The sequence below is a fragment of the Dasypus novemcinctus genome, chromosome 17, assembly GCF_030445035.2.
Source record: "Dasypus novemcinctus isolate mDasNov1 chromosome 17, mDasNov1.1.hap2, whole genome shotgun sequence".
In the NCBI taxonomy this organism is placed as follows: Eukaryota; Metazoa; Chordata; class Mammalia; order Cingulata; family Dasypodidae; genus Dasypus; species Dasypus novemcinctus.
The window spans coordinates 101,900,695-101,919,107 of NC_080689.1; the positions used below are offsets into that span (position 1 = coordinate 101,900,695).

Below are 18,413 nucleotides of genomic sequence, written 5' to 3' on the forward strand. Positions count from 1 at the left end.
GTTCACCCAGTGTGATGAGTGTGCCACAATGATGGGGGAGGTTGTTGGTGTGGGAGGAGTGGGGTAGGGGGTGTGGGGAGTACAATTTTTAGTGTAACATTTTTTGTGATGTATATATCTTCAAAAAATACAATTTACAAAAATGATGGGGTTGGGGCATGGGGAGTGGATTATATGAGAACCTCTGATGTTTTTTAATGTAACGTTCTTTGTGCTCTATTAACTTTAATTTTAAAAAAGTATTAAAAAAAAAAAAAAGAATCCACCACCAACCACCAGGTTTTGAAGATATTTTCCTACATCTTCTTTTAAAAGCCTTATGGTTCTTGAATTTATATTTAAGTTTTTGTTCCATTTTGAGTTAATTTTTGTATAAGTTGTCAGGTAGGGATACTTTTTCCTTCATTTAACTATGGATATCCAGTTCTCCCAGCACCATTTGTTGAATGGACTGTCTGCCTGCCCTGGATGGGTTTGGCAGGCTAGTCAGAAATCTCTTGACCTTAGATGTGAGGGTCTGTTTCTGAAACCATCAATTTAGTTCTATCGGTCTCTGAGTCTGTCTTTATGCCAATACCATGCTGTTTTTAACCACTGTAGCTAGGTAATATAGTTTAAAGTCCAGAAGTGAGAGTCCTCCCACTTTGCTTTTCTATTTTAAGATGTTTCTGGCTTTTCAGGACCCCTTACCCTTCCAAATAAATTTCCATTTATTTTTAAAATGCTGGTGGAATTTTTATCAGGAATGCACTGAATCTTTATATCAATTTGAGTAGAATTGACATCTTAGTGACATGTAGTGTTCCAATTAATGAGAATGGAATGTTCTTCCAAATATATAGGTCTTTTTTAAATTTCTTTTAGCAATGAGGTGTGGTTTTCTGAATACAAGTGCTTTAGAATGTTGGTTAAGTTTATTTGTAAGTGTTGGGGTTTTATCTGTCATATTTTATTTTTACCACTGTTTTTAGATTTTCAGTTACTTTGACTGATATAATCTTCATTTTTAGACTCTCTTCCAAACCTCTCTTTCCTGTTTTTTCTTTACAGGCTATAACACACCCTAACCTTTACTGCAAAGCTGGTCTCTTGGTTATAAGTTCTCTCCTTTTCTTTTTATCTGTGAATATTGTAAACTCACCCTCAATTTTTAAAGACAATCTTGCCAGGTGTAAGATTCTTCTCTGGCAGTTTTTCTCCTGCAGTATCTTAAATATATAATACCACTGTCTTCTTGCCTCCATGGTTTCTGATGAGAAATTGGCATTTAATCTTATTGGGTATCCCTTATATATTTTGTGTTGCTCTTCTCTTGCTGCTCTCAGAATTCTTTCTTCATCTTTGGCATTTGACATTCTGATTAATATGTATCTGAGTTGGTCTATTTGGATTTATTCATATGGGAGTTTCATATGGGATTTCATATTCATATGGGATTTATTCATATGGGAGATTTATTCATATGTTGTGCTTCTTGAATGTGGATATCCATGTCCTTCAATAGGGTTGGTTAATTTTCTACCATTATTTCTTCAAATATTCCTTCTGCCTTTTTTCTCTTCTCTTCTCTTCTTCTTCTGGGACACCCATGTCACTGTTTGCATATCTCTTCCTATCATTTAGTTCCTTGAGACCTTGTTCAATTTTTTCCATTCTTTTCTTCATCTGTTCTTTTGTCTGTTTTATTTCAAAGGCCATTTCTTCAAGCTCACCAATCCTTCTGTCTCCTGAAATCTGTTATTATATGATTCATGTGTGTTTTTAAATTCATTTATTGTTCCTTTCATTCTGATAAGATCTTCTCTTTTTCTATGTATTCTTTCAAATTCTTCTTTGTGCTCATCCAATGTCTTCTTAATATCCTTAATCTTTTTAGCCATCTCATTGAATTTGTTAAGATTTGTTTGAACATCTATGATTAGTTGTCTCACCTCCTTTATGTCATCTGGAGGCCTATTTTGTTCCTTCAACTGGGCTGTGTCTTTCTGTTCCTTGGTGTGGATTGTAGTTTTTTTGTTGGTGTTTCCACATCTGACTTGTTAGAAGTATTTATTCTGGATGCATTCTTTCTCTTTAGTCTAGGGCTTCCTGCCCTTTCTCCCTTGTTGATTGTGCAGTAGGAGCCAAGGATATAGTTGGTGCTGTGAGCTGTGGAGGCTCAGGCTGCCCTCATTTCCCCAGGGACTGATGAAGCTTCTCCCAACTTTCTCCTTTGCCAGGTGTTGGGACAAATCCACAGCTGTGTGTAATAATCCAAGTTTTGCAGGCCTCAATTGTGGTCACCCAGAGTGGCTGATTAAGCTTCAAGTCCTTTTCTCCCCTGCCTAGGGGAGATGGAACTGCAGGTGTGGGCAATAATCTATGCCATGCATGTCCAACATGACTGTAGTTGCCCCAGTAGAGTTCCCACTATTCAGTCTCCTCACTGAATGTACCTGCAGTTACCTGGAGAGGGTGGTGCAGGCTCCATCTGCTTGCTCTCTGCTAGAGGTGGGGCTGAAGCCTGGGCTAGGCCTGCAGGCTAATCTGGGTGAAAAAAGCTGGTCTCTACCAGCACTTTGATTTTCAGGTAGCCCAGCTTCATCTCATGCTCGGGGCAAAGTCAAGTGATATCTACTGTCCTCTTTCTGACTTGGATAGGTGAAAACTTTAGCTGTTTTTAGGGTTGTACTTCAGCCTGCTGAATTTACTAATTAGTAGATGAAATTGGTGACCAAGCATCTCTTCCTTCCCTGTTTTTGGGAAATAGAGTTTCCAATTCCAGCCACAGAAGAGCTCCTTAGATGGCTTGCACCACCAGTGTAGGAGATAACTGGCATCAATTGTGTGGCCTGTATTTTTCCAGAGAGGCTGGCAAAGTTCCCTCCAACTTTCTCCATGCTGGAGGCAGGGCTGGGGCTTGGGCTAGAGCTGCAATCTGATCTGGATGGAAAGAAGTTGGTCCCTACCAGCACTGGGATGTTCAGTCCATCTGCCTCCCTTGTGCCTGGGGTGGGGTTAACATGGTGGATACCAAAATCTTCTGACTTGGATAGGTTCAAATTTTAGCCATTCTGAGGATTATACTTTCACCTGCCGAAATTACTAATCAATAGCTGAAGCTGGTGTCCAGTCTTATCTTCCTGCCCATTTTTGGGAAATGGAGCTTCCAATTCCACCTGCGGAATACCTCCTGAGGTAGCTTGTGCCTCCAGTGGAGGATGGGCACTGGCCTCCAGGGCATGGTGTGCTCTACTTTTGAATCTTTTCTGCAGATGGGCAGTCTCCTTCCTTCCATTCTTTCAAGGATGCTGCAGGATACTCTTCTGGCTTCCTGGAGTCCCCAAACAGGTGCTTTAGATAGTGTTGTGTGATTACTAACTGCCCTGTAGCAGGAACTGACTCTAGGAACTCCTTACTCTGCCACCATCTTGTTAGTTTTCCTTGAATTTTGGATATTTTATATATAGGTCTAAAGTTTCCTTTTACATTTTTGTTATTTATGTTTCTTTGTTGAGAACTATCTTTTCTTTCATTCCAGGAGGATTTACCTTTCTCATTGAGCAGAGACTGCTTTGTCAGATAATTCCTTCTCTGGTTCATTTGGGACTGTATTGGCTGATTGTTTTTTCCCCTGGAGAATAGATGAGATTTTTCTTGTTCTTTCTACATTATGTTGTATAATTTGGGATGATATCTTGGTTGTGTGTGCTTATTATATAGTTAGAGACTTCTGAAAGATTGTTTTGACTAGTTGGTCTACATTATGTTGTATAATTTGGGATGATATCTTGGTTGTGTGTGCTTATTATATAGTTAGAGACTTCTGAAAGATTGTTTCGACTAGTTGGTGCCTTGCTATTCCATATGAATTTGAGGATCTTTTTCCATTCCTAAAAAAAGTTTGTGGAGATTTTGATAGGTATTGTATTTAATCTGTAGATTACTTCAGATAGTACTAATATTGTAACAATATTAAATCTGAAAAAAAGGACATATATCTTGTCATTTATTTAGGTCATCATTAATTAAAATTAATTAGGTCAGATTTAATTAAGTGCTTTGGAGTTTTCAGTGTATGAGCCATTCATCTCTTTATTTAAATTCATTATCAGGTATTTTATTATTTTATTCTTTTAGAGTCTATAGTGAATGAAATTTTATGTAAGACAGTTTTTATTTTTTCAAATATACTTAGATTACAGAAAATGTTACACAAAAAATAGAAAGGATTTCTAAATGCCCCATTCCAAACACCTCCCACCCTTCCCCACATTAACAACTTCTTTCATTAATGTGGTACATTCATTGCAATTGAACACATTTGGAGCATTGCCATGAAGCATGGATTATAGTTTATATTCTTTATACTCACTTTCACTCAATTCTTTAGGATATATAGTGGCCTGTATCTGTTTTTGCAGTGTCATTAAAGACAGTTCCATGTTCCAAAAATGCCCCCATATTACACCTCTTTTTCCCTTTCTCTGCCTTCAGCACCTCCAGCAGCCACTGTCTCCACATCAATGATATAATTTCTTCCATTGCTGGAATACCAATAAGTCTATGGTAGAATAGCAGTAAGTCCACTCTCATCCATATTTTATTCCCCAATCCTAAGGATTCTGGGATGGGGATACCTACTCCACCTCTAATTGAGAGGAGGCTTCAGTCCTATATGGCTGATGGATGGGACTCTCTTGCTTGCAGTTGTAGACTCTTGTTTCCTTGGTATGGTGGTTGTCCATCCTCGCCTCCTTGTTAGTTACCCTGGGTGATGCCAATGAACTGCAGAGTAGGTGTTGCAGCTACTGGAATTGATGTTTAATGCCCATTTCAGATTGTTCTTTCCTGGTATGGAAAAACAAAACTGATTTTTTTTTTAGTGTTTATCTTATACCCTGTAACTTTTCTGAATTTATTTCCTGTAGTAGATTTCTTGTGCATTCTTTGGGATCTTCAATATGAAGGATCATACCATCTGAGAATAGTGGTAGTTTTTTATTTCTGAATTGAATGCCTTTCTCTTTTTTTGCCTAATAACCCTGGCTAGAACTTCCAGTTTAATTTTGAATAGAAGTGGTAACAGTGGGCATCCTTGTCTTGTTCTTGATCTCAGGCTTCATTCTTTCATTGCAAGCTTTCATTCTCATGTTGACTATGATGTTAGCTGTGAGTTTTTTGTATTTACTTGTTATGGTTGTTACCTTTCATTTCTGTTTTTCTGAGCGATTTTATTATGAAATCATGGTAGCTTTCATCAGAAGCCTTCTCAGTGCTATTGAAGTGATCATAGGTTTTTCCCTCCTTTGTTTTAATGTGGTGTTACTACAGTGAGTGATTTTCTTAGGTTGACCCACCACTGCATTCTGGGGATATGTCACCCTTGGCCATGGGGTATAATCCTTATAATATATGTAGTTTGATTTGATTTGCCAGTGTTTTGTTGGGAGTTTTTGCTTCTATATTCATATGGAAGTTATTCTTTGTCTTTTGATGTGTCTATCTGGTTTGGTATTAGAACAATAGTAGCCTTAGTTTTTTGGAAGAGTTTGGGAAGGATTGGTGTTAATTCTTGTTTGAATGTTTGTTACAATTCTCCCTGAAGTCATCTGGACTTTGACCTTTCCTTGATGGGAGGTTTTTGATTATTTATTCAATCTCTTTGCTTTCATATGTCTGTTAAGATCTTTTATATCTTCTTGTGTCAAGGCAGGTTATTTTTATATTTTAGGAATTTGTTCATATCTTCTCGGTTATCTAGTTTGTTGATATATGAATGTTCATAGTATTCTCTTATAACCCTTTAAATTCTGCCAGGTGACTGTTAATGTTCCCACTTTCATTCCTTAAATAGTTATTTGCATCTTCTCTCATTTCTCTTTGCTTGTCTGGATAAAGGTTTGTCAATTTTATTAATCTTTTCAAAGAACCAAAGTTTGGTTTCATTGATCCTCTCATTTGTTTTTCTATTTTTTATCTCACTTGTCTCCACTCTATAATCTTTATTATTTCCTTCCTCCTACTAATGTTAGGTTTGGTTTTCTCTTCTTTCCTCAACATATGAAATTAGGTTATTGATTCTTCCTTAATATAAGAATTTATAGTTATTTTTCCTAGTGAGTACTGTCTTGCTCCTTTCCATAGTTTTTTGCACATTAAAAAAAAAATTTCTCTAAGAATTTTCTGATTTTCTTTGTAGGTGGATTTCAGAAAATTAGCCCATTAGTTATTTAAAAATGGGTCATATATTTTCCACTTAATCGTATAATTCCAGTTTTCTTTCTATTGATTTTTATATAAATCCATTGGGGTAGGAGAGGATTTTTTGTGATTTCTATCTTTTAATTTTTGTTGTCTTGTGCCTAGCCTGGAAAATGATCCATGGACACTTTAGAAGAATGAGTATTCTATTGTTGTTGAGTGGTGTTCTATATATATTAGGTGCAGTTTGTTTTTAATATTGTTCACATCCTCATTTTCTGTTCTGAAACTCTGTCTTAATGATTGACTCATTCTTTTTTTTTAAGATTTATTTAATTTCTTTCCCCTTCCCCTCAGTTGTCTGCTCTCTGTGTCCATTAGCTGTGTGTTCTTTTGTGTCTGCTTGCATTCTTGTCAGGTGGCACTGGGAATTTGTGTCTCTTGGTTGCATCATATTGCTGTGTCAGGTCTCCCTTGTGTGTGGTGGCACTCCTGGGTGGGCTGTGTTTTTCATGTGGGGTGACTCTCCTTGAGGGGTGCACTCCTTGTGCATGGGGCACCCCTACACTGGGGGCACCCATGCATGGCATAGCACTCCTCGCACATGGCAGTACTGTGCATGGGCCAGCTCACCACATGGGCCTCAAGGCCCTGGTTATGGAACTCTGGACTTCCTATATGGTAGGCAGACATTCTATCAGTTAAGGCACATCCACTTCCCTGATTCATTCTCTCTCTCTTTTTTTAAGATTTATTTATTTATTTATTTATTTCTCTCCCCTTGCCCCCCCCCCCCGGGTTGTCTGTTCTGTGTCTATTTGCTGCATCTTCTTTGTCCGTTTCTGTTGTTCTCAGCGGCATGGGAATCTGTGTCTCTTTTGTTGAGTTATCTTGTGCCAGCTCTCCATGTTGACGGTGCCATTCTTTTTTTTTTTTTTTTTTTAATTTTTAATTTTTTTATTTTTTATTGACTTTGTAATAATATTACATTAAAAATATATATGTGAGGTCCCATTCAACCCCACCCCCCCAACGGTGCCATTCTTAGGCAGGCTGCACTTTGTTTCACACTAGGCGGCTCTCCTTATGGGGCACACTCTTTCCGTATGGGGCTCCCCTGCGTGGCACGGCACTCCTTGTGCACATCAGCACTGCACATGGGCCAACTCCACACAGGTCAAGGAGGTCTGGGGTTTGAACCGTGGACCTCCCATGTGGTAGACAGACACTCTAACCACTGGGCCAAGTCTGCTTCCTGTTGATTCATTCTTGAAAGTGGTGCTTTGAAGTCTCCAACTATTACTGTATAACTATTTTGTCTTTCAGTTTTGCCAATGTTGTTTCATGTATTTTGTGGCTCTGTGTATATATGTTGTCTATTGCTATACCTTCTGGTGGATTGACCCTTTTCTTAATATATAGTGTCCTCCATTTTCTTTTGTTGTAGTTTTGGACTACAAGGCTATTTTATTCTGCTAGTAGTTTAGCCACCCCTGCTCTCTTCTAGTTACTCTTAGTATGTAACATTTTTTTCTTTTAAAAATTTCCAAACTATTTGTTTCTTTGGATCTAAAGTGAGTGTCTTGAAAATAACATAGGTGTTTGAAGTATTTTTTACAATACATTCTGCCAATATGTGTATTTCGATTGGTGAGTTTAATCTACTTCTTTATTTTTTAAAAGATACTTAGATTACATAAATTATGTATAAAAAACATAGGGGATTTCTGTATGCTCCCCTCCATATACCTCCCCCATTTTCCAACATTAACGTCCTCCATCAGTGTGGTACATTCATTACAGTTGATGAACATATTTTGGAGCATTGCCTCTAATCATGGATTATAGTTAACATTGTAATTTATATTCTCTCCCACACATTTTATAGGTTATGGGAAGATATATAATGGCCTGTATCTGTCATTGCAATGTCATTCAGGGCAATTCCCAAGTCCCAAGAATGCACCCATTTTACATCTGTTTTTCCCTCTACTTTCCCTCAGAACCTCTAATGGCCACTGACTGCCTTCACATCAATGATATAAATCTTCCATTGCTAGAATCACAATAAGTCTGTAGTAGGATACCAGTAAGTCTACTTTAGTCCATAGTTCATTCCCCCAGTGCTGAGGATTCTGGGATGGATGCCCATTCCACCTCTAATTGAGAGGGGGCTTTCCTCCCATAGAGCAAGATGCATGAGAATATCTTGCTTACAACTGTAGACTCTTTATGTTTCTTGGGACCATTGTTGTGTCATCAACCTATCATTATTGTGCCATCATTTTCTAGTTAGTTGTACTGGGTGAGTCCAATGAACTGTTGAGATTCAAAGCCCAGCTGTGACATGGACAGTCCAAAGACTGAAGTCTCTTGGGTGTACACCTTATAATCTATTTATTTTGAAGCAAGTACTTTGAAAATCAGGATTCATTTAGGCATTTTAAATTCATTTTTTATACATCTTATACTTTTTCCCTTCATTTTCTCCATTCCTGCCTTCTTTTGTGTATAGTTGATCTTTTGTAGTGAAACAGTTTTTTCCCATTCTTATTTCTTTTTCTGAAATTTTTTAGATATTTTATTTGTAGGGTTATGTTGGAGTTTATATTTAACATCACAAATTGATGATAACCGTCTTTGAATTGACTTGAACTTACCTTCAGTTTCAACAGTAATAAGAAACTAAAGGGAAGCAGATTTGGCCCAATGGTTAGGGCATCTGCCTACCACATCTGAGGTCCAAGGTTCAAACCCAGGGCCTCCTGACCCATGTAGTGAGCTGGCCTACATGCAGTGCTGATGCATGCAAGGAGTGCCCTGCCACGCAGGGGTGTCCCCAGCATAGGGGAACCCCACAGGCAAGGAATGCATGCAATATGGAGAGCCACCCAGCATGAAAAAAGTGCAGTCTGCCCAAGAATGGTACCACACACATAGAGAGCTGACTCAGCAAGATGACACACACACAAAAAAACACAGATTCCTGTGCTGCTGATAACAACAGAAGCAGACAAAGAAAAACACACAGCAAACAGACACAGAGAACAGACAACAGGGGGGAGGAAGAGAAATAAATTTTAAAAAATCTAAAAAAAAACCCAATAATCATATGCAGAATGGAAACAACAGGGTACAATAGAGGCAGAGAGAACAAAGACCTATATTTAAGAGTGGGAAAAATATGGAACCAGGAAATACCCAGAATTAAACTGCCATATTTTTGAGCATTTTACAGAAACTACAGGAGAGACAGCTCTGTGAGGTTGGGAAAGCTATTCTGAATCATAATACTGCCTACAAATTCAAGGGGGAAAATCATATAAATTGACCAATAGAAAAAATACTCATGTCAATCGACATACAAAGGTAATAGAGGGCAAAAAAAGGAATAAATGCAGAGTAACAGCATAGAATGAAATGAAAAATCTTCATTTCGGTGTCCTTTATGTTGTAGTTTTTCAAAAAAACATGGCATAAGTCATTAAGAAAATAAAGGAAGGTATTAAAAGACATCAGATAAGAAATAAAAAATGAAGGGACAGAAATGTGGAAAGAAGATGGAAAAGAAGAAGGAAAAATCACTTCAAAATGTAATGCAAGCTAGAAGAAACACAGTGAATGATAATGCCTTATAAGAAATAGAAATTGATGAAGAGAAAAAATATTCAAGAGAAATAAAAATTTGTTTAAAGATTTGAGAAAAAGTGTCAAAAGCTAATGATAGGTACAGAAGAGCCAGTATGTTAATAACTGGAGTGCATGAAAAGACAAAACCAAAGCAGAGACCTGAAACAAATTTTCTTTTTTTTTTTTTAAGATTTATTTATTTATTTAATTTCCCCCCCTCCCCTGGTTGTCTGTTCTTGGTGTCTATTTGCTGCGTCTTGTTTCTTTGTCCACTTCTGTTGTCGTCAGCGGCATGGGAAGTGTGGGTGGTGCCATTCCTGGGCAGGCTGCTCTTTCTTTTCACGCTGGGCAGCTTTCCTCACGGGCGCACTCCTTGCGCGTGGGGCTCCCCCACGCGGGGGACACCCTTGCGTGGCACGGCACTCCTTGCGCACATCAGCACTGCACATGGCCAGCTCCACACGGGTCAAGGAGGCCCGGGGTTTGAACCGCAGACCTCCCATATGGTAGACGGATGCCCTAACCACTGGGCCAAAGTCCGTTTCCCATAAGATGTCATTTTTGTCTGTAAATAGAAGGAATGCTTTGAAGTTTCTTATTGAAAGTACATACTGAGCACTGAATAAGAATGAATATAATGACAATATATAGTGTAGTAGAATTGATGGGCTTTGCAGAAAAAGAAAAATCATTTGTGCGTTTAGCACAATAGATAGAAAGAAAATTAGATCCCCATCAAGGTTTTTGAAGACAGTGCATTGTGTCAGAAGAAAATGGAGCCATTAATTTTATACCCAACTGCGGCGGCTTGCTCGGTCGGTAGAGGTGGAGTCTGGCTGCGGACGAGGGGTCGGTCCAGCTTTGGATGAGGGGTCGGTCCCGCTTGGGACGAGGGGTCGGTCCGGCAGCAGACAAGGGGTCGGTCTCACAGGGGTTGCGCGGTTCGGCTGATGGGGTCACCCGGCAAAGCCGGCGACGAAGGGGCCGCCCGGAGAAGCAGGCGATAAACTGGGGACAAGGGAGGCCAGGCCCTTGTCGGGGGCTCTCAGGACTGGAGGGCGCACGGCAGAAGAACTACCGCGGAGACAAGGTAAACACGCAAGTCCACTTTACTGAGGGAGAGGCAACAGTTTTATAGGGGCTGGGGAAGGCTGATTGGTCGAAGCCACGCCCTGTTCTGATTGGTTGCCGGCGAAATGTCAGTGGGCGGTACTGGACGGGGGAGGGGTGGTGGTTAGGGATTGGCTGTCGCTGTTGCTGGGGGAAGGGGCAGGGTTTAGGGATTGGTGGCTGCTGTTGCTGGGGTGGAGGGCAGACTTGAGTTTCCCGCCCACGCCTGGCTGTTGCTGCTGTTGGGGGAGGGGAAAAGGGTAGACTGGATTTCTCCGCCCACGCCTGGCTGTTGCTGCTGTCAGGGGGAGGGGAAAAGGGCAGACTGGAATTTTCTGCCCTGCGCCTGCGCAGGGAGAAGGAAGAAGAAGGGTGCCGCCCCACAAGGCATCGGGTGGCGCCATCTGGGAGGAGGGGCAGCCGTGGAAGCATGGCTGCCGAAAAGGGGAGACCCGAGGTCACTCTGCGCCCATGCCAAGCTTCCTTCAGGGGTGGCGGTGGGCCCAACCAACCACCCTATTATGGGGGCAGTGGAATTAGGCCTACCGCGGCCGCTCCCCTCGCCAGGCCAGCAAACCACACTTCAGCCCGAGGGGTGACCGCACCCAACAAAATTAATTTGCAAGTATAAAAGACAGGAAGTCCAAGTTATACTGTTAGACCCTGGGTAATATTGTTCCCACATTCCCTTCCAGCTGAGTGAACAAAGTTCAGTAAAGGTATGTTTAGAAAAACATTGACCTGAGGACAGATGCTTAATTAAGTATTACATTTACAGTTGTTCCACTATGACTAAATGAGGGTTGTATGAGAGTGTCTTTGGTGAAAGCTACTAGGGAAACAGACATAGGATAATTCAGGAAGTTCTAACTCTCTTTAGAGTGCTTGATAAATATTAAGAAAACTTGTAGGAGATAAATATTGTTTAATATAATAATACCTAACATTAAAAGTAAAGTCTCTAAACCTCACTTTAAATCTGTCAAACTAAAAACCAGACTTTCACTAAATCAGCTGATTAGAGAATGGGTATAAGGGGTTGAGTACTGAGGTTTCTCCATTTCATGGAATTATGCCTTTCAGTCTGCAAACACCAGCTCCTCTGAGGCTCTGGCAAAGACCTTCAGTTCATGCATGGTCTTTGTAGCTGTTGATACTAGGATCTGGAACACAAACACAAGTTCTAGAATCTGGAAAGGCACAGATTAATGGAAGAGGAAGCTGTATACAGTGACCCTACATGCACCTACAGCTCTCTTGCCCAAATTAAGGAGCCATTGGATGGATGGCCAAGCAACTAAAGGGCTTTTATGGAAAGCGTTTCTGTCCCCTGGGTAGAAGTTGTCAGGGCATCTTTACCTCCTGTGCCTATTTTTACCAGCTAGTTCCCAGCTCCACTTGCATGTTCACATAAAAAGTTAATTGCAGTTACCTAGTGTTCCCCTCAGTTTTGCTGAATTTCCTGAAATGCCAAAAAGAAAGCTAGAAAAGCAGTGGATTCCATATACACTTACTTCCCTTCCCTTCTTCTGACCTGCTCCACATTTCCTCTTCTTTCTCTTCAACACTTCATTCTTCCCAAGTCTCTTCTCTTGAACCAGTGCAGAATAATTTTTGGAACCAGACTTGCTCTGGAACAGTGTTGACAGCTGGGGGAAGGAAGAAAACATTTGTGCCTGTTGGAATGACCCAGTGCAGGAAAACTATGGCCTGAGGAAACTTCACAGGGAGGGGCATTGGTAGAGTCTGGGGGACAAGGCTGACCTGTCTCACTGGAGCTGTGGGTTCTGAGAAGAGCAGGGAGCCCTGGGCCCTGTGGTCCAGAGATTCTGTGGTGGGTCTGGTTCATTCCAGGAAACCATGTCAGCAGGAGTGTGAGAGCCAGTGTGTGGAACAAGCCAGGCAATAGCCCCTTCACACAAGTCCTCCAGAAAGCCTGCCAGGCCTTGGGAAGTATTGAGGGGCAGCTGGACAGCAATCCCTCTCAACTGAGAACAAGTTCAGGTTTTATTCCTAATCCTTGAATTTTGGATCTGGGTGTAGAGTGGAGGCTAGAAGTGTGTTCAAGGATATGCATCCCACTGTCCCTCTCCAGGACACACACTCACACCCCCTCCCCTGCCCCCACATTCACAAGCACACCACTCAGACTTGCACATAGACAGTCCCCAGTCCCTGTACACAGAGTCCATGCCATCTAAGGGAACATTGATGCTTGTAAGACCTAGTTCTTTACCTGGAAACTCTCTTTTCTTTAGCCATACCCCAATCTTCATTTCTTCTGGGATATGGAAACAGAATGACTCTCCAGACAAAGCCAGCAAGAATGCTCTGATTTTCTTATGCAGATATTTCCTCAAACATGAGTGCTTCCAAAATATGTGCTGTTTTTGCTTCTGCTTAGTGTCATTCCCAATTACAGAAATGAAAACTCCATAGTGGATCATGCTGTGTAGTGTTTGCTCAGGTACTTTGTTCCCTTGGTGCTTTAGAAGAACAGATGGGAAACTGTGGTCAAGTCGAAGACCCCATAAGCAAGTGGAGGGACATCTGTGGTAGGGCACATGCTTTGCTTGAACATAAATCTCTCAAGTCCGTTTTGCTTTGTGATTATAAAATTCTTAATCAGTGGAGGGAAAAATTTTGCTGAGGTAAAGACCCCAACCACATAGTTTATAATCTGCTGCCTTTTGTGGATGCTCTTTTAAAGAAGGGGTCAGTTTGAAGAGGACCGCACTCGACACTTGCCTCTCCTAGGAAATTGTATGTATGAAATATATTATACGTAATTAGATAACCTTATCTGAAGTCAATGGAAAGAGAAAGAAACAAAAAGGGTAACATTTATATCTTAGACAAAGAATAGTGACCTCACCTCAGCATTAGTTGGGCTACCTCATCTTCTTGGTTTTTGGGAAGCTCCACTATCATTTATTCCTTGGGAGCTTGGATGACACAGAGTATCTGTGAGCACACTAATTGTTTAACCATGAATTACTCAAGTAGTATTCTAGCCTTGGGCAGGAGGGTAGAGTGGAGTTTGTGGATTAACAAGTACCGTATGAGCTGCTGCTGGGCCATCCTTCTTACTGTAAGAAGAATAGCAAAGACAATAGAAGAAAAGAATTGTAGTTAATGGCAATCTAAAATAACTTGTAATAATCAGCCTACAAATGGTTCTAAAATTCAGTGACAGGTTTCCATGGTGCCTCCCATTTGTTCTGTATTCACCTAAATTTCCAAAATTGGCAGTGTCTTCTTGACATCTTCCAGATCATTTCAATCTCCATGTATCCACAAATGCTGACCCTGCAGATATTGTATGTTCTATAGGAATTTCCCTAATGAATAATGACTTTGAATATCTTTTCATGTGCTTATTGGTACTTGATATATCTTCTGGAGAATTATCTATTCAAGTCCTTTGCCCATTTTTAATTGTTTTTTTTTTCTTTTTGTTGTTGAGTTGTAGGTGTTCTTTTATACATACTGGCTATTTAAACCCATACTAGAAATAAGATTTGCAACTTTTCTGTAGGTTCTTTACACTTTCTTGATAATGTTCTTTGACTGACAAAACTTTTGACTTCTGATGAAGTTCACTTCTGTTTTTTTGTCATTGTTGCATGTATAATTCTGTACCTCAGTTTTTCCACCTGAGGAGGAGGAGAATATATCAACCATTACATTTGTCTATGAATGACTTAATATATATCAAGTATGTACTGTAGATGCTTGGGAAGGTTAATTAAAGGTCCAATGTCTTGCCTGAGATCTCACAACTTAATGTGACTCAGAGCTGGATTCACACCTGGGAGTGGAAACTCCAAGGTCAGTGCCCTATCTATGAAACACAGCTGCTTTGCCAATAAATGACTACTTTATTTTAATCCTTTCTTAAATTTAAGTGTCTGTCAGAAATGGTGTAGTGGGTTTTGGGCCAGTGCCCTTATGGGCAAAATTGATGATAAGGTGGAAGGGTGTATCTATCTGTGCAGTGGCTGGGCATGATGGTGGTGCAGTGAGGCTATTGGGATGGGTGGTGCTGGTCTGCGAGGGGGTAGGGTGGGGGTGGGTTGCACTGTCCATGGAACTGGGGCAAGGGTTGGGGGAGGGAACAGATGAGCTCTGGGGATTAGTGTTGTAGTGAATGGGTGTGACAGTGGTGCAGTGAGGCTCTTGGGTTCAGTGGTGCTGGTTTGTGAGGGGTTGGGGAGGGGAAGGTAAGGTGGGTTGGACTGTACAGGGAACTGGGAGGAGGGTTGGGGGAGGGAGCAGGTGAACACTGGGGATTTGTGGGTATGTGGTTGAAATGACAACATTGAGAATGTTATTTTGGCAAATATGGAAGGGAGAGTTATTGGTTTAGGGTTTTGGATGTGGGGAGCATGCAGGACATGGTACACCTGAGGCAGGCCTCTAGGGAGTGTGTGAGTGTTCATCCCATCATAGTATGTGTTATCAGAGGGTGGAGACCCACATAATGAGAGGGAAGTTGTGGTCTCCTGGGGAGTCAGTCCTGCTGTGTTCTCAGAGTGGCAGGAGTCTCTTAAGATTATAGGCAGTGCCTTAAATGGGAGGACAGGCCAGTGTATGAAGCACTCAGTGTTGTTGTAAGTAACTATGAATCTCGTTCTTATGGAATGAAGCACGATGCTTGCCCAGATCCCAAGGGGAGGCAAGAGAGAAATAAAATAGGTGGAACTTGGGGCATTTTTGGGGTGATGGAATTGTTCCACATGGTCTTACAGTGATGCATACAGGCCTTGTTAAATGTCATCAAAATTTATAAAAGTGTAGGGTCCAAATTATAAACCATAATGTAAATCATTGACCATGGTTAGTAGCAATGCTTCAATATTTGTACATCAATTGTAACAAATGTACCATCCACATGTAAAATGTTATTGATGGGGGAAACAGGAAAAGGGGGAAGATATTGGGTATATGGGAAAACCTATCTTCTGTACATGGCTTTTTTTTTTTAATAACCTAAAGCTTCTCTGAAGGTACAGTGAAGAAAATAAGACTCTGGGGAATAAATGGAAGAAAATGTCACTGCACATACAAGACAACAGATCTTATAGTGATGAAAGGCACAATGAAAATTTTTTATTTTTAATTTTTTTTTCAATTTTTTTCAATTTTTATTTTTTAACCTATCATTTCATTTTCTTATTCTGTTTGGTTATTTCATTGGCTTCATTTTTTGAATAAATGTTGGATCTAAGAAGGGTTCCAACTGTGGCAGGGGAGGATCAATGGTGTGGGCTGTCAATGATGGGCGATTCATGGGAAGAGGTTCACCTGGGGCATATATGTAAGGCATGTGGTCAAATGTTCATGGGGCATTGTCACAGTGGGTGAAGATTCACACAATAACCAGAACATTAAATTTCCAGTTCTGCCATATTCCTTAATGGGACAGCAAGAACCCCCTGAGTATACAGGCAGTGACTAGTAAAAGAGGATGGGCCATTGATGGACCCTTGATATTGATGACTGTGCTTTTGAACCTTTACTTTTGAAATTGAAACCTAGCTTAGTGTTATAGGCTGCCTAAGAGTTACCTCCTGAGAGCGTCCTTGTTGCTTAAGTGTGGCCTCTTAGCCAAATTCAGCATATAAATACACTATCTTCCCCCTGGCATGGGACATAATGCCCAGGGATGAGGCTCCCGTGCACCGAGGGATTACCACCAAGCACCAAGTAGCAATGCAACTGGACATTGATCGAAAGGAGGAAAGAGTAAAGACAAATGAGTTTATATGGTTAAGAGACTTCAAAGTGAATGGGGAGGTCATGCTAGAGGTTACATTTATGCACATCCTAGCAGGATCTGATTGACTGCCATAGTAAATAATTGCCTCAAATAGCTAGGTTCCCGAGGGCTCTGCAGACAGCCAGACACTATAGGCTGGGTCGACGTTTGAGGAGTTTGGCACCCCGCCATTGGGTCCTACTTTGGAATTTATGCTCCCCAGTGTGACAGAGTTGGACTCAGTTGTGGTTTCCAAACACATGGATCTTCTGCCCATTGTATTTGAGCCTATAGTTAGTAATAGAACTGATAGGTTTATGTCCACAAGACTTAAAGTTTTGGGATTTCTATGTGCCAGTGGACTCCGAAGCTCAAGAGATTTGCAACACCTACTCTCCAGTTCATTGAACTTACCAAGGACATCTGACAAGGAGATGAGAATGGACAACAGCCATTCCAAAGAACAGAGTCTGCAACTTCAAGAAGATAGTCTCATCTGCCTGCCCCTTGGGATCTAAGCCTTCTCTCAGAGACAGACTGGGCATCACCTTTCCAGAATCCTTGCAATTGGGGAATGAATGATGGACTACAGTAGACTGACTGTTATTCTGTTACAGACTTATTGTGATTCTAGTAATGGGAGAACATTTATCATTGATGAGGAAGCAGTGGCCCCCAGAGGTTCTGAGGGGAGGGAGAGGGTATAGGTATAATAAGGGGGCATTTTCAGGACATTGGAATTGTGCTCAATGATGTTGCAGTGTCAGGTGCAGGCCTTTATATATCTTGTCATACTTAAAAAATTGTATGGGAGAGAATTTAAACTATAATGTAAAGTATAATCCCCACTTAGTGTCAGTGCTCCAGTAGGTGGTCACCAATTGTAACAGATGTACCACACTAGTGAGGGATGTGGTTAAAGTGGGAAAGTGTGGGAAGGGAAGGGAGTGGGTCATTTGGGAATTGGGAAAGGGAAAGGTTTTCCTGAGCCCTTTAACCTTCCCAGCCCCCTGGGCCTTCCCTTAGCCAGAGCTCTGAGTGAAGGGCTAGGTGTGGCAGATTAAAAGAATCATCTAGGCTGTAGAACTAAAAATCAGTTTGTCCTCTGGTTCCCCAATTTAAAACTTTTAATGCCTTAAGGTAAAGGCGGTTAATAATCCTGTTATCCCAGAGCCAGATAAAGTAGATACAACCCCAGGTATTAGTTCTTTTGAGGGCTACAGAGACCCACAGTTTCTATGGTCATGGTAGACGAAGTTCAGTGCCATCTCAGTTGCCCTACTTTAGAGTTTGGGTTTTTGTATGACAGGGCTGGACATAGATGTGATCTTTGTCCACAAGTCTCTTCTGGCTTTGTCCACAGCCCTTAGGAGCACCAGGGACTGGGGCCTGATCAACCAGGCAGCTGCGCCTCGGCGAGAAGGCCTATCTGCTTTGGTTTGGAAATCTGGACAGTATCCCTGCGGCATCGCCCGCTATGGTAGCTTGGAACGGCAATCAGTAGGAAAACCACCTGGTTGCGTGGCGTGCTGTGGCAGAGGGAAATGTGCTGAAGATGATGGGTTCTCCCTTTTTTTCCCCCAAAAACGGATGGGTACGACTCGAGTCACTGCCCAGACCACCCATACGTCCGCTTTGGACGGTCACGATGGCCGCTTAGAATCTACCCGGTCCATGGAACACCTGGACCTGTAAGCCCACTTGACCGCAGCGCCTGCCTCAAGTGAGC

At 41.3% G+C, this 18,413-nt stretch overlaps 1 long non-coding RNA gene across 1 annotated transcript in view; it reads left to right on the forward strand.

Moving 5' to 3' along the window:
- The window catches only part of LOC131273899 (uncharacterized), a 50,461-nt gene extending 33,149 nt beyond the window's left edge, over positions 1 to 17,312 (forward strand). The window contains exon 3 of the long non-coding RNA XR_009181058.2: positions 17,043 to 17,312. This is a non-coding gene — a long non-coding RNA (uncharacterized lncRNA). The remainder of the gene's footprint in view (positions 1 to 17,042) is intronic.
- Positions 17,313 to 18,413: the final 1,101 nt, after the last annotated feature.